A 12,248-nucleotide genomic window follows, 5' to 3' on the forward strand; every position below is an offset into this window, starting at 1 on the left:
CATCCCCTCACCTCTCCCTTCCCCTAACCCCAATTTCATCTTCAGCATAGATACCACTTTTTCCTAGCTGCTATCAGTTCTGAGGAAAACTCACTTGAAATGTTAGCTTTGCTTTCTTCCCACAGATCCTGCCAGACCTGCTGAAGTTCATCAGCAATTTCTGTTTTTGTTATTTTGTTTTCAATGTCCAATGCGATTTCCTCCAGGTTTGAACAATCGGTGTCGTGTAGTTTAATTTGCAAGTTCTGGGACACCAGTCCAATCTGAGTGGGTTTGCAAACCTATTTAGGTAGATATTGTCTTTATGCCAGGAAGTCTCAAAAGCTTTACAGCCTGACAAGTGATATTTGAAGTAGTCATTGTTGTAATGGATGAAATGCAGCAACTAACTTATACACAGCAAGAGCCCACGAACAATGACAGGATAATGAACAGACGATGGGATAGAAATTCATGTCTGACAGAGATGGAAGTGGATGTGTTGGATTATTTGCACGTTGTACAAATTATATTCGGTTCCATTGACAATTTTTTGTTGTCTGCTGTTGGTTGAATGTTAATTACTGACCCAGGCATGAGACAGATCTCCTGTACCCTTCTCCAAAACCTGAAGATATGAACATATAAAAGAGGATCCTGAAGAAGCCATATGGCCCAACAGATCTGGTCAGCCATTCAATCAAATCATTTCTGGTAGGTTTATGTTTTGAATTCCACATTCCCATCAACTCCCAATTATCTCCGATTACCTGCCTAACAATAATTTATCGATCTTTGCCTTAAAAAAAATGTAATGACCCTGTCTCTACTCCCTTCTGAGGCAGACAGTTCCAAAGTCTCAAAACCAAGCAATTCTACATATCTCTGTCCTGAAAAGTCAAGACCTAATTCAGGATTCAGTCCCAACAGGAAGGGACCTTTCCAAATCCTCCACCTCAAACCATTTCAGAAGCTTTTATATTTCAATCATACCATTCCTCACTCTTCTAAACTCCAGTGTAAATAAGCTCAGTCTCTACTCATTATACAACTCAATCATTCCGGGTATAAATTTAGTGAACTGCCTCCAATGAATTTACATCCTTCCTAAAATAATGAGATAAAAACTGTATACACAGTATTCCAGATGCATTGTCATCAGTGCCATGTATAACTGAAGGTTATTTTTATGTTAAATTCTTAGAGTCAAAGAGAATACAGCACCGAAACAGACCCTGCAGTCCAATTTGTCCATGCCAAACAGATATTCTAAATTAATCTAGCCCCATTTGCCAGCATTTGGCCTATATCTCTCTAAACCCTTCCCGTTCGCATATCCATCCAGATTCCTTTTAAATGTTGTAATTGTACCAGCCCCCTCCACTTCCTCTGGCAGTTCATTCCATACACGTACCACACTCTGCATGAAAACGTTGCCCCGGAGGTCCCTTTTAAATCTTTCCCCTCTCACCTTAAACCTATGCCCTCTGGGTTTGGACTTCCCCACTCTGGGGAAAAGTTCTTCTCTCTTTTTACCCTATCCATGCCCATCATAATTTTATAAACCTCTGTATGGTCATCCCTCAGCCTCTGACACTCCAGGGAAAATAGCCCCAGCCTATTCAGCCTCTCCCTATAGCTCAAACCCTCCAACCCTGGCAACATCCTAGTAAATCTTTTCTGAATCCTTTCAAGTGTCACGATATTCTTCCCATAGCGGGAAGACCAGAATGACACGCAGTATTCCAATAGTGGCCTAACCAATGTTTTGTACAGCCGCAACATGACCTCCCAACTCCTATGCTCAATACAGTGACCAGTAAAGGCAGGCATACCAAACATGTCCTTCACTATCCTGTCTACCTGTGGCTCTACTTTCAAGGGAATATGAGCCTGCACTCCAAGGTCTCTTTGTTCAGCAACACTCCCCAGGACCTTACCATTAAGTGTATAAGTCCTGCTCTGATTTGCCTTTCCAAAATGCAGCACCTCACATTTATCTCAATTAAAACCCTCTGCCACTTCTCGGTCCACTGGCCCAGTTGTAATAAAGGGTGGCATCTCAATCATCTTGTCAATTACATTCTGTAGCTGTATACTAACTTTTCCCAACTCATGCACTCGGACAACTAAACCCCTTAGCACCTTGGAATTCCAAAGTCATCCTCCATTTAAGTCATTCTTTGCTTTTAGTTCCTCCTGGCCTGATGAGAAAATTCACATGCTGGACTTTTACCCACTCACTGAAACTATCTGAGTCCATTTGCAACCTCCTTCATACTTTTCTACCCACCTTCTTGTCACCTAGTATATTAGCTGCCATGTTTTCTCTCCCCTCTCCTAGTCACTGACACAAGCTGTAACAAGTTGAGGCCCCAAAACAGACCCCTGTAGACTTCTACTTGACACAGCAAGCCACTCATACAAAGACCCATTTTAGTTTTCTGCGAGCAAGCCAACTTTCTCTCTATGCCAATATGTTACTCCTTTACCGTGAGCTGTCATTTTCTGCAATGTCTTTTGTGGCAGTTTCCTGTGATGGCAGGAACTGCAGATGCTGGAGAATCTGAGATAACAAGGTGTAGAGCTGGATGAACACAGCAGGCCAGGCAGCATCAGAGGAGCAGGAAGGCTGACGTTTTGGGCCTAGACCCTTCTTCACCTGTTTTCTGCTTCTCCCTTTTCTTGAAAGGAGGTTATATTTGCTACTTTCTAATCTAATAAAAGCTTTCCAGCATCCAGGGAATTTTGGAAAATTAACAATATCCATTACATGGGGGAGGTGATGGCTTACTGGTTTTATCACTGGACTGTAATCCAAAGCCCCAGGTAATGTTTGGGGGACCCAGGTTCAAATCCCACTTCAATACATAGTGGAATTTAAATTAATAAAAAAAACCCTGGAATTAAAACTCTAATGATGACTATGCATCCATAATCAGGAAAAATCCATCTGGTTCACTAATGTCCTTTAGGGAAAGAAACTGCTGTCCTTATCTAGACTGGCCTACATGTGACTCCAGACACACAGCAATGTAGGTGACTCTTAACTGCCCTCTGGGCAATAAATACTGGCCTAGCCAGTGACACCCTCATTCTGTGAACACATAAAAATTTAGCCATTTTTGCTACGACCTCAGAATGAAATACATCTGGACCTAGAGATTAGTCAGCCCACAGCTCCATCAGTTTGCTGTACTGCTTCCCCACATTTCACCACATTCCTCTTTCCATTCCAGCACCTGATTTGTAGCTGTTTACCCTATTGCTCATCTCCACCCAATTCAATTCTATATCCCCATCAAGATAACTTCTAAGAATTGCAAAAATGCCAACTTTGATTAACAGTGCTGACTCTCCACTTTTGCCTAGCTTGTACATTGTTATTGAATATCATCTACCCCTCAATATTCAGTACCCAATCCTTTTCATCACATCTCCTTGATTGCTATCAGTTTGAATTAAGTACAATATGTGATATCTATTCGTGTACTTCATTATGAATGCAACATCTGTTTAGATATACAAACTTTTACTTTTGTCTTTTTGATCTCTATGTAACATCAAGTTTGATTATTAGTGTGTTCTTAGGTTTTTCTCTCTTTGATTCTTTCTGCCATTCTCTGACCCTCAATTCCCACATTACTATTTCCTCTCTTACCCTTACCTATCTACTCCTTAATATATCACACATGATTACTTTCCCCAAATATTTCATTTAGAAGCCTCTCTATCTTTATACTTCTGCACTTTGCAGAAACTGATCCCAGCAAAGTTCACGTATATACTGTCTCAAGGATATAGCCCTCACGGTCCCTGGTACTGGCACCAGTGTCTTATGAGCCTGCTATTCCCAATCCAGTCTTTGTGTCTCATATTCATCTCTCAGCAATTATATACCCTACTCAAATTGTCATGAGGCTCACATAGTAATCCTGAGATTATAATCTTTGAGATTTTGCTTCTTAATTTTGCACCGAGCTCCTCATATCCTGTATGCAGAAGTTCTTTCCTAGTCCTTCCTATGTCATTGGTGCAAACATGGATCATGGAAGCAGAATTCTCCCACTCCAAGTTTTCCTCCTGCTCTGAGCAGATGTCCCACACCCTAGCACCAGGCAGGCAGCACAGCAGTCTGGACTCTAATTCTTCGCTACGGAAGATTGCATCAATCAGCCCTCACACGCGCTGAAACGCCTCAAGCCACAAGTGATTTTGCACTGGATCATGATGATATTTAGGAGCTCCCACGTCCTGCAGCCTTGACACAGCATCAATGCAGCCATCCTTTAGGAGTTGTAATGAATTCTAATGTTTTTCAAATATTTTACTGATTTTAGTGGCAATTTGTATACCATTTCAAATCCTAGGAATAGAACAGCACTTGATGCCTTACCAGATACTTATCAACAGAGACCACCTTTCCCTACAGAACAGCAGGAACCAATTCATATAGGGTGGGAAGAGTAGGAACATAAAAGCAGAAAGAATCAAATATATTTTCCCCCTTTCTTCCCTGATCTCTCTCACTCACCAAACTCTCAGATTTGCTTTCGGGTCCCCCAGCTGCAATTATTTTGCTGCACTATGGTGTTAAGTTGTTAGTATTTATTTTCGTTAATTGTTTTCGACATACAAAATAGACCTATTGGTTTTAACTTGAGAAAGTTAGTGGAGGACTGATCCAAATGTTTCATCTGAAAGATGGCTTCCAACAGTCTAACACTGTAATATTCTGTAACTGTAAGCAATTTATACATTTATAATCATTAAGTTTAATGACTTAATCACTTAATTTTTCTTCTTTCCAGTTTATATCCAACAGCTTGCATTTAGCTAGGCTTTGAAGCATTTTTTATAATGTGTTCATAGGCTTATCCTTTAGTAATTTTCATTTAGTTTGATTGTGTTACACAGGTCAGTGAGCGATTGTTACTCCCATCACAGACGCTTTCTTGCTGACTGCTGGAGGCCTAAGTAAACTTCATAGGGAGCAATGTCTCAGACACAGGAAATGTAATCGGCTAGGGCAAGAGGTGAGACTGAGCACGATGCAGCTGCTCTGAAGTTTTGGAGTGAGGATGGGGGAGGGGAATCAGCCTGCAAATGGAGATGAGGGGGGATGGGGATGGGGTCCGTGTTGGAGCTGAAGCAAAGTTCAGTTTCTTTACACAGCTCCGCTTCAGCCATTATCTGAGGTCCTTAATTTAATACAAATGTCATTACAACTCAGATTATTCTCCAACGTATTTAGCAGCAAGAAGTTGTTACATTTCATGTTGAAGGAAAATGCCATGCTTTGAAGCTTGTTTTTGTGTGAAGCACACGCTGACAGACCAGTCAGTATAAAGTATATCGATCCACTCTCTCACTCAACTAGATTCAGCTCCAATTGATGGAGTGGAAGTTCATGGCAAATTAAAGATCGCAGTGCAAGTGAGATTCTCTCCATTGAAATGACATTCAAGCAAACCTCTTGAGGTTGATGAGTAGTCAGATTGGAACACGTGAGGTGTAAAAGAATTTGAGTAGTGGCAAAGGCAAGAAAACACAGGCTTGTAGAATGTGAAGACAAACAGCAGTAGGCAGGATTTACTACTGAGAAGCGTGAGGTTATGCTTTTGGTCAGGGAGCTGGACTTAATCGCACTGTTCTAAAGAGTATGCAGGACCCATTTGATTCAAGAGATGAAGGCTTTCACCTGCAAGATTAGTCTGGAGGGGCTGAAGTATTCTCCCTGGAGCAAATGAGTCTGAAGTTTAAGTTGGACCCGGTTGTGTCAAGTTCAGATAATACAGGGAAGGTGTTTTAAGGGGTGGCACAGTGGCTCAATGATTAGCACTGCTGCCTCACAGCACCAGGGACCCGGGTTTGGTTCCACCCTCAGGCGACTGTCTGTGTGGAGTCTGCATATTCTCCCCGTGTCTGCGTGGGTTGCCTCCAGGAACTCTGGTTTCCTCCCACAGTCCAAAGACGTGCAGGGTAGGTGGACTGGCCATGCTATATTGCCTGTAGTGTTCAGGGATGTGTAGCTTAGATGGATGGATCTGGGTGGGATGCTCTGAGAGTCAGTGTCGACCTAATGTGCCAATGGGCCTGTTTCCACACTGGAGGGCTTCTATGATTCGAGCCTAACAGACATGGAGCAACAGTGGCTTAGTTTCCACTTGTTCCAGCTCTCAATGACTGAAGACATACATTTAAAGAGTTTTTTTTTGTTCTTCTTTCATGGGATGTGGGTGTTGCAGGCCAGGCCAGCATTTGTTGACCATCCCTGACTACCTTTCGATCTGAGTTGTCTGTTAGACCAGTTCTAGGAACGGGAGTAGGCCATTCAACTCCTCGAGCCTGTTCCACAACTCAAAGAGGTAATGGTTGATTTGTGGCCTAATTCCATACATGCGCCTTTAAGCCATGCCCCTTAATACCTTTGCTTAACAAAAATGTCTCTATCTGAGATTTAAAATGAACAACTGATCCAGCATTGACTACCATTTGTGAAAGACAGTTCCAAACCTCGAGCATTCTTTATGTGTAAAAGTGTTTGCTAACAGCTCTCCACAACAGTCTGGCCCGAATTCTCAGGCTATGCCCCTAGTTCTAGAGACTCCAACAAGTGAAACTAGTTTGTCTACCCTGTCTTTTCCTTCTGATAACTTGAAGAATTCAATCAGATCACCCCATGACCTTCTACGTTCTAGAGAACACAGGTCTAACTGGTATAATTCCACCCCATAACTTAAGCCCTAAAGTCCAGGTATCATTGTTGTGGACCTACATTGTACTCCGTCCAACGCCAGTAAATTCTCTCTAAGATACTGTGCCCAGATCTGCTCATTAAATCCAAGATGGTGGCAGAGCAGGACGCTTCACCCTTTAGCTCGTTCGCTACATCTGTTTCTTTCCCTTTTTATTCTGATTGTTCCTTTTCTCCTTCTCCTCACTCCTGGCTTCAGCACGTACCCGGCAAGGCATCGTCTCAGCCTGTGGCGGTCTCTCGGTGGCACAGGGTGGTATCTTGGATAGTGTCTCGATGCCCTGCAGGGGTGGTGTCTCAACCCAATCGCTTGGCCTGGTGTGGTGGTATCTCAGCCTGGTCTCTTAGAGGCCCATGGCAGTCTCCTGGCCCAGCATGACGGTATCTCGGCCTGGTTTCTAAGCCTGGCATGGCAGTGTCTCAGTAGCCTGTAGTGGTCTTTCAGCCCACATAGCGGTACTTTGCAATGCAAGTGGGTCCTGTGTGGGCATGTTGCAGAAGTAACAGTAGGAGATCGGAAGGTGGCAGCAACAGTAACATTGGCATCGCAACCCGACCTGGCATGACTGAACAGTGAAGGAGATCCTTGGGGTCTGCAGCAGCAGCGTCGAAAACAAGCAACTGAGGTCTCCCGGACAGCGAGATAAGTAAAGGGCTCATCAAAGATTGTTGAACTTTTAACCTTATCCCTTTATTTTTTAGCTTATATTAAAAAGGAATTTAATGCCAGCTAATATCTTATTCTGAGGTAATGTTTAACTTTTTAAATTTTTATAGTCCTTTTTAGCAGCTCTTACAAGCTGCTTTGTGACCCATTGCTGGGCTTCATATCTTTCCATTCAGCAGGATATGTGCTTTTTTTGTACTTCTGTAAACAATTTCTCTTGGTTCTATGCTATCCCTTATCTTTTTAGTTGTCCAAGGCTGTTTTTGTTTTATATGTAAAATGCAGCTCTTCCCTCTCAGGGGTACAAACTAGAACATAGAACATCACAGCACAGTACAGGCCCTTCGGCCCTCGATGTTGTGCCGACCTGTCATACCGATCTCAAGCCCATCTAACCTACACTGTTCCATGTACGTCCATATGCTTGTCCAATGACGACTTAAATGTACTTAAAGTTGGCGAATCTACTACCGTTGCAGGCAAAGCGTTTCATTCCCTTACTACTCTCTGAATAAAGAAACTACCTCTGACATCTGTCCTATATCATTCACCCCTCAATTTAAAGCTATGTCCCCTCGTGCTCGCCATCACCATCCTAGGAAAAAGTCTCTCCCTATCCACCCTAACTGACCCTCTGATTATTTTATATTTTTTAATTAAGTCACCTCTCAACCTTCTTCTCTCTAACGAAAAGAGCCTCAAGTCCCTCAGCCTTCCCTCGTAAGACCTTCCCTCCATACCAGGCAACATCCTAGTAAATCTCTTCTGCACCCTTTCCAAAGCTTCCACATCCTTCTTATAATGCGGTGACCAGAACTGTACGCAATAAAACAAACTGTTCTTTGATTGTGTTAAATATTCTTTAAACATCCTCAACTGTTCTACCCATTAAGAAAATTACAGAGTTTACTGTGGGCAGTCTCTATCTCACCATGTTAAAGTTGGCCTTACTAAAATGTAAAAATCTAGCAGCTGATTTGTGCTTTTCGCTTTCAAAAGCTACGCTGAACTTGATCATGTTATGATCACTATTGGAGAAATGTTCATACACAATTAGATTGCCAATCAAATCCGGCTCATTACCAATAACGAAATGCAATGTTGCTTTTCCCCTTGTTTTTTCCAGGATGCATCACTGTAGGGAACTATCCTGAACACACTCCAGAAATTGATTGCATTTCTGACAGGTGCTGGTCTGTCTCTCCCAATCTATGTTAAAGTTAAAATCCCCCAGTTAATTCAATTCTGATTTTGCCCCACTCTTGCCTAATTTCTGCATATGTCCTTTATTCATTCAGGAGTTGAATGTGTCACTGGCCAGGCAACATGTATTGCCCATCCCTAATTGCCCAGACGGCAGTTAAGAGTCAACCATATACAAGACGATCAGAGGATTAGATAGGGTGGACAGTGAGAGCCTTTTTCCAAGGATGATGACTTCAGCTTGTACAAGGGGGCATAGGTACAAATTGAGGGGTGATAGATTTAAGACAGATGTCAGAGGCAGGTTCTTTACTCAGAGAGTGGTAAGGGCATGGAATGCCCTGCCTCCCAATGCAGTTAACTCAGCCACATTAGGGGCATCTAAACAGTCCTTGGATAAGCATATGGATGATGATGGGATAGTGTAGGGGGAGGGGCTTAGATTAGTTCACAGGTCGGCACAACATCGAGGGCCGAAGGGCCTGTTCTGCGCTGTACTGTTCAATGTTCTATATTGCTGTGGGTCTGGAGTCACATGTAGGCCAGACCAGGCAAAGAATTTTGATTACAAAAGTGTTGGGTCTCAAGATGTTCAAGTGCTCAGGGTCAATTTCTGTTTTTGATTCATTGTCACAGTTATTTCTTCAAAACAGAGTCTTGATATTTTGCAGGCCTGCAACTCTTTTTTGGTTCCCTGAAGAAATGGAGTTTGAAAGTTGATGAAGGCAGTTTTGCAGTCCTGTAGGTTTCCCCTGATTCACCCAGTCATGGTGCTGTCAAAGCCCCTTGGCAAAAAAAAACGAAGAGCTGTGGATGCTGGAAATCAGAAACAAATACAGAAATTTCTGGAACAACTCAGCAGATCTGGCAGTATCTGTGGAGAGAAAGCAGAGTTAATATTTTGGGTCCAGTGACACTTCTTCAGACCCCTGTGCTTTCTTTCCACAGATGCTAACAGATTTAATGAGATTTCCCTACAGCAAAAACTTGGCCCTTCAAATAGGCATGTATTAGACACGTAGCAAAGGTCCTTCAAATAGACATGCAAAAGCCAACCAAGATTTTCTGCCTTCTGATGAATCTTAGATATGAAAGCAAGCATTAGTGGTTAGGAACAGATTACAATGTATTGCCCAAATAAGAGTTCTTTTTATCTGAATGCTTCCACCACTTCCTCTGACAGCTCATTTCTTACACATCTGTGTGAAAGTTACCCGTCGGGTCCTTTTTAAATCATTCCCCTCCCATCTTAAACCCATTTCCTCTACTTCTTGATTCCTCTACCCTGGGAAAAAGACCAGAGCTGTTCACCAAATTCATGCCCCTCATGATTTTATAAACCTCTGGGGTCTCTGATGCTCCAGGGAAAGATGCCCAGCCTATACAGCCTCTCCCTATAACTCATGAAGACAGCTCCAGGGCTTTGAATGGTGCCATGTGTATGGTCAGGAACGAAAAAGTTATCTGGTCTCTCAACGCCTTTTATATAAGACTAAGCATCTATAATAAGTTCATGCAGCTACATTTTGAGAGTGTGACAATAGTCAAAGAAAAGCTGTTCCCATTATTATTTGGATAGTAATAAGTCCACGCAGCATAAATTAGAGCTTTTGGCTAACAGTTACGGAGAAGTGGTGAGAAATTTCATGCAGCGAATTGGAATAAACCTGCTGCCTGAAAGGCCAATGGAAGTGGACGTCACTAATAATTTCAAAAGGAAATTAGATGAGCACTTCAGGAAAATGAGCATGCAGGGTCTTTGGCGAACCAGCAGAGCAACAGTGGCTGTGTGGCTCAGTGGTTAATGCTGCCGCCTCTCCAGCGCCAGGGAGCCAGATTCGGTTCGGGCCTCGGGTGACCGTCTGTATTTGCACGTTCTCACTGTGCCTGTGTGGGTTTCCTCCCACAGCGCAAACATGTGCTGGACTGGCCATGTTTAAATTGCCGGTACCTCCCTGTCCCCTATGGGTGAGGTGGATTAGCCATAGGAAAGCAGGGTTCGGGGGAAGGAATGCTCTTCGGAGGGTTAGTGCAGCTTCGATGGGCCAAACGGCCTCTTTCCGCACTGTACGAATTCTGTGATTGTAAATAGCCAGCAATAGCTCGAAGGGCCGAAAGACCTCTTTCCGTTTGACTCTACAACTTCGCTTTTTCTCATTCTAAGCATTTTTCAAACGACCATTGCTATCTCCGATCAGTAAAAGCAACAAATTATTTCTGCACACCACATACACCACATTCCCTTCTTCCCTGATCACTTACCAACATCAGCTTTAGGTTGTAGATTTGTGTTAATCACACACTTCGGGTCTTTTAGCTGAGTGTGGGGAGGAGCCTAATAGGGAGCATTCCCCCGGCTTCATGCACAGTGCTCTGTGAAAGATTACAGAGAGGAGCAAAACTTTGCGTGTTGCATGGGAATGTTTTCTTGGCAGAAGTTACGTCCGTAGCTTTTAGGGCAGGGAGGTTGGGAGGAGGGAATTGTGCTGATGTATTTGGATTTCGTGGAGTGCTCAGTACAGCAGGGGGAGGAGAGATCCTTTGCTGCATTGTGCAGTGATCCTATTAAAGGCATTAGCAACATTCCAGGGTACTCATTCTTGTGTCCCATTTCCTGCCGATGATCTTGTTACCTTCGCCAGCTCTGTAAAAGCAAACACCCCCACCGTCCTCTGCCCGCCATGCAGCGTGCTCCAGACTAAATGCAGTGTAAGTACCTGTTCTGAAATCTGTTTGTGGGTAAGCTTGCCACCTTTCTGATAAAGGGTCAGCCCCTTTCTGCCTTGAAGTCTGCAAGCCCGCTATACAGGGATTCCTCGGTGCTGAAGAGCCGCCGATAGCGTCAGCCAGGACACGGGCTGGACTCACTTACATTCTGTCATATGCTGACAGGCCTTTGCAAACTTGTTCGTTCCCTTTTTAGGGGCCCAAATGCTGGAGTATACTGTCTGATATGGAAGTCTTTCAGCCACAGAGTGGGAGTGTTAGCAGCTAACCCCTGTACCATGATATTAAGGTATGATGTGTGCTAGATGCTCACAGACATCTCTGAAGATTTTGGACAGCCTGGTCTGTGCAAGCAAATCTGCAGATTTGTTGCATCTCAAGTTACACTAGAAAAACGTCCTCAGTACTAATGTCGTGGCTTGATTGAATTCTACCCATTTCTGTGCGCGATTTAAATTGCTTCAGATCAGAGCAAAGCTGTCACATTTAGCATTAAATCATTTGAAGCAGAACTTTTTCGTTGCACTTTCTCCTTCCGCGAGAAAGACTGTCAAATTCATTTGGCAGAATGCCTCATCGCCAGAACTTTCCAACAAGCACCAAGATATCGCTTGGCTGCTAGTGAGGACACCACCCGTGAGATCCTTCATGTACGTCCAGTCGGCCTGTGCCACCCCACGCTGCCCTCAAAGCAGCTGCGGAGGGTTTGAGACCATGACATACCTCCTGCTGGAAGGTCCCTTTGCAAGGGAAGTCTAGAGAGAGACACAATGGTTTTTGTCAGGGTTCGTCGCAAGCAGCTCGGTGACGCGGGACTCTGTGCTCTATGGTCCGTTCCCTAGCACCAACACTGAGACAAACATCAGCTGTGCCTGGAGGACCATCAATTCGGTGAAAGATGCTATTTTGTCTGCC

General features: G+C 43.6%; 1 protein-coding gene and 1 long non-coding RNA gene across 3 annotated transcripts in view; one reads left to right on the forward strand and one right to left on the reverse strand.

The window, feature by feature from the left end:
• Window positions 1-11,084, reverse strand: part of LOC125466243 (uncharacterized) — a 155,281-nt gene extending 144,197 nt beyond the window's left edge. Inside the window, exon 1 of the long non-coding RNA XR_007250413.1 lies at window positions 10,869-11,084. This is a non-coding gene — a long non-coding RNA (uncharacterized LOC125466243). The remainder of the gene's footprint in view (window positions 1-10,868) is intronic.
• The window catches only part of tmem98 (transmembrane protein 98), a 51,484-nt gene continuing 50,253 nt past the window's right edge, over window positions 11,018-12,248 (forward strand). The window contains exon 1 of one of the 2 annotated variants that reach the window (XM_059638681.1): window positions 11,018-11,315. The gene's annotated coding sequence lies outside the window, so the exon portion shown is untranslated. The remainder of the gene's footprint in view (window positions 11,316-12,248) is intronic. The other variant, XM_059638679.1, reaches the window with a different exon arrangement.

This window comes from Stegostoma tigrinum, chromosome 31 (assembly GCF_030684315.1).
Source record: "Stegostoma tigrinum isolate sSteTig4 chromosome 31, sSteTig4.hap1, whole genome shotgun sequence".
Taxonomy (NCBI): domain Eukaryota; kingdom Metazoa; phylum Chordata; class Chondrichthyes; order Orectolobiformes; family Stegostomatidae; genus Stegostoma; species Stegostoma tigrinum.